This window comes from Primulina eburnea, unplaced genomic scaffold, assembly GCF_022965805.1.
Source record: "Primulina eburnea isolate SZY01 unplaced genomic scaffold, ASM2296580v1 ctg811_ERROPOS3073944+, whole genome shotgun sequence".
In the NCBI taxonomy this organism is placed as follows: domain Eukaryota; kingdom Viridiplantae; phylum Streptophyta; class Magnoliopsida; order Lamiales; family Gesneriaceae; genus Primulina; species Primulina eburnea.
In genome coordinates, this window is record NW_027331580.1 from 665,425 (window position 1) to 670,299 (window position 4,875).

The following is a 4,875-nucleotide window of genomic DNA, read 5'->3' on the forward strand; positions in this document are numbered from 1 at the left end:
CAAATCATACTATGTGTGCTTGCAGGTAACAGATACAAATAAAAACTCAATATGGTATTTGGACAGCGGTTGTTCACGACATATGACAGGAGATGCAAGTATGCTATCTCAACTGACCAAATATAGTGGTCCAAACATCAGTTTCGGAGATAATTCCAAAGGTAAAACCGTGGGTAAGGGTAATCTTATCCATGGTAATTTTATTATTAAAGACGTTTTATTAGTAGAGAATCTAAAGTATAACCTGATTAGCATAAGTCAGTTATGCGACAATGGTTTCTCAGTACAATTTGATAAAAACTCATGCTCAGTCAGAACATCAACTGATGAAATCATATTAACTGGCAAACGATGTGGAAACACATATAAAGTCAGTTGGAATGAACAGCCTCATACACCAGTCTGCCTCATTGCTTCAAAATCATCTCAAAACTGGTTGTGGCATAAAAGATTAAATCATTTAAACTTTAAATCCATTGCATATCTGAGTAAGCATGAACTTGTAACAGGTCTGCCCAAAATAAACTTTTCAAAAGACAAACTTTGCTCAGCATGTCAGTATGGAAAACAAGTACGGTCTTCTTTCAAAAACAAGGGTTCTAAATCTTCATCCCGATGCTTAGAACTATTGCACATGGATCTCTTCGGTCCAATACCAGTCATGAGCTTAGGGGGAATGAAATACACCTTAGTGGTCGTAGATGATTTTTCAAAATTTACTTGGGTTATTTTTCTCAAATCCAAAGACCATACTGCTGCACAACTGATTAAACTCTTTAAAAGACTTTTAAATGAAAAATCAGTTGTGATTGATCGAATCAGATCTGATCGAGGAACTGAATTCATCAATCAAACACTTTCAAATTTTCTTGAAAATGCTGGAATCAAGCATGAGCTCTCAGCAGCAAGAACCCCTCAGCAAAATGGTGTTGCTGAGAGAAGAAATAGGACCCTTAAGAAGCTGCTAGAACAATGCTTGTTGATTCTGGTATTTCTCAGCGTTTTTGGGCAGAGGCAGTAAACACTGCGTGTTACACTCAGAACAGATCAATGATTAATAAAAATCAGATGAAAACACCATATGAGATCTGGAATGGAAGAAAAAGTATAATCACTTATTTCAAAATATTTGGCTGTAAATGTTTTATTCATGACAATGATAAAAATTACTTAAGAGCATTTGATGCCAAATCTACAGAAGGAATATTCCTTGGATATTCATCAGTTAGTATAGCTTATAGTGTCTTTAATAAGAAAACTTTAAATGTTGAAGAATCTGCGCATGTTGAGTTTGATGAAACTGAACTAACTGATAAGCCAATTGATCAAGTTGAGCTAGCTGATCGATTTACAGATATCAGTTTGGAAGATGATGGCAAAGATGAAGGTCATAATAATCGAAACATCTTTCAAACACCAGAACCAGAGATATTAGATCAATTAAATGAGCATGAAGTCAATGACAACAATCAATTATTAAGGGAAACTGATAACATTCAAATACCAGCTGTTGAGACATCAACTGAAGCTGAAATTGCACTCAGACACCAACTGAAGAAGTTGCTAATGCAACAAATACAGAATACAGATGGAGAAAATCACATCCACCTCATCTGGTAATAGGAAATCCATCTGAATCCTGTAAGAACTCGCAATCAAATGTTAAATTTATTTATTCACTCAGCTTTTGTCTCACAACTGGAACCAAAGAAAACTGATGAAGCTCTTGCTGATCCCAACTGGGTAAATGCCATGCAAGAAGAGCTGAATCAGTTCACTCACAATAACGTCTGGAACTTAGTTCCAAGACCAGTTGCAAAAACCATTATAGGTACGAAATGGGTTTACAGGAATAAGATAAACGAGGATGGCTCAGTTATACGCAACAAAGCAAGACTAGTAGCACAGGGATATAGGCAAGAAGAAGGAATTGACTATGATGAGACGTATGCTCCAGTTGCAAGATTGGAAGCAATCAGAATATTTCTTGCTTATGCATCTCACAAAAACTTCAAAGTTTATCAAATGGATGTGAAAAGTGCATTTCTAAACGGTCAGTTACAGGAAGAAGTATATGTCGAACAACCTCCAGGTTTTATTAATCACAAATTTCCTGATCATGTATATTATTTAAACAAAGCATTATATGGTCTTAAACAAGCTCCCAGAGCTTGGTACAAAACTCTTTCAAAATTTCTAACTGATCATGATTTTTCAGTAGGATCAGTTGATAAGACCTTATTCAAATTTACTAAAAATAATCATATCTTATTAGTTCAAATTTATGTTGATGATATAATTTTTGGGTCAACTAACCCCAAATTGTGTGAGAAGTTTGCTAAGTTAATGCAGGATAAATTTGAAATGAGTATGATGGGTGAACTGACATTTTTTCTTGGACTGCAAGTGAAGCAACTGGAAACTGGTATATTCATTAGTCAAACAAAATATACAAAGGAGCTGCTAAAGAAATTTGGTATGGAATCATGCTCAGCAGCAACAACACCCATGAGCTCATCAGTTAAACTAGACATTGACGAAGGGGGAATATCAGTTGAAGCGACGTTATACAGAGGGTTAATAGGTTCATTGCTATGCCTAACAGCCAGTCGCCCTGATATTGTTTTTGCTGTCTGTATGTGTGCCAGATTCCAAGCAAACCCTAAGCAATCACATTTCTCAGCAGCCAAAAGAATTCTGAGATATCTTAAGGATACACAAAATGTTGGATTATGGTATTCCAAAGACTCCACCTTCAATTTAGTTGGATACTCAGATGCAGATTATGCAGGATGTAAGCTTGATCGCAAAAGTACAAGTGGATCTTGTCAGTTCTTAGGAGATAGACTGATCTCTTGGTTCAGCAAGAAACAGACATCTATAGCTACATCAACAACTGAAGCAGAGTATCTTGCTGCTGGTAGCTGTTGTGCACAACTGATTTGGATTCAGCAACAACTGAAGGATTATGGAGTCAAGTCAACTGAATCGCCTATATTTTGTGATAATACAAGCACAATTGCCATTACTTATAATCCAGTTCTTCACTCAAGGACCAAGCATATAGATGTCAGTCATCACTTTATCAGGGATCATGCATTAAAGAAGGATATTCGACTAGAATATATTTCAACTGAACAGCAAGCAGCTAAAATTTTCACAAAACCATTACCCGAGGCTAAGTTCTCTTATTTTAGAAATATACTTGGTTTAATTGAGTTGTCTTAGAAATTATTTATTTTGCTTCACTAACAGAATTATATGCAGGAAATAAGAAAACAACAAGCAGAAAACAACACTTTATTATGAATACCGACGTTCCCAGTGTACAGAACTTATCATAGCATCAACTGAATCAAGCCATGCTCTAACCCAATCATTTAATTCATAAATTCGAACTCTAGCAAATGCCCTAGACTTCGAAATCTTATCAACAACATGCCACTCTTTCCACAACAACGCCTCCAAAAGACAATTGTCCTCAACCAAATCTCTAACATGCCTAACTTCAAAACGTGCAAGATACTTCAGTGCTCTCGCCTCCTGAGCACGAGTAGGGATAGCACCACTGTCACTAACCCTCTTCAATTCATGAATCTTCTCCCATGTTGTCAACACTTTTTGCAGGACATATCTTTCCATCTTTCTTTTGATATCTGCTAAACGAGGAGCTGATTGCTCAGTCACATGGACATGAGTGCTGCTGCATGTATCAGAATCGGACATATCGAAATATTTTTGAACTGATATTGCATCACATTCTAATCACTATCATCTTATTTATAGGAAAAAGACGTTGGAGAAGCTGAAGAGTCTCAAGTCAATTAAAGAGGCTCTCACATATACCGAGGATTTTTTAGTTATCACTTGTTCATTATCAAATGACATCAGTTTGATTTTCATCATCAGCCGTTTAAATAATATCAGTTCATCATCAATTTATGATAATTAGTTTCTTAACAGTTTATTTTTTTAACTGGTTTTTTATTCGCTCATAAGTTTGCAACTGATAAACTTCACACATGCAGAAACAAAGAAACATGACGCATTATCAAAATAAAAATTTTATTTATCCATAAATTTTGTAGAGAACAACATGCTCATAAGTTTCTTCTACACTCATTATCCACGTCCTCATCCAAACAGCCAAAACTGAGGAAGAAGTCTTGGAGAATCTGTGCGAAGAAGCAATGCCGTTAAGGATCTCCAGTTCCTTGCGAAGCATCAGCTCATAGAGATGGCCTTCCTTGAAAGCATCCACCTCTACAGAAATGTTTAAGTGCTTTCGCACTTCCCTCAGCTGGGCCATCCGCTTGAAAGTGGTGAACCTCCCAGAATTGTACAGGAGCTCCAGCTCTTGTAACTCTTCCCAATAGGGAAGACTGGCATAAAAAACCTTGTCTTCTATGGCAGCTTTTTCAGCATCAAGCGAAAATGGTCAAGACGAGGAAAATGAAAAGACACCTCCTTAAATGAAGATTACTCTACTAAGCCTCAAGATTTCATTAATTAATCAGCATTATTTTATATTAACGCATCTATTTAGGGGGAATGATGGTTTAAAAAGTTAACTGAGAAGACAGATGTTAGTGTATTATCAACTGAAAGGACTCAGTTTCACTGACTGACCGATCAGTTGACAATTTCACTAATCTTCTCATATAAGTTAACTAATTAAATCTATTATATTCCAAATCAAATGATGTGACTTTCTGCCAAATCATGATGAATTTCAGCATATCACGTGGACACATTTTTAACCGTTCAAAAATTGTACACACGCTTACAGCACACGTACACACACCTTTTACTCAACAATTTTTCCTGGGCTGACACACAAAGCACTTTACCCGCTTTAATTCAGTTCGTCTTCCT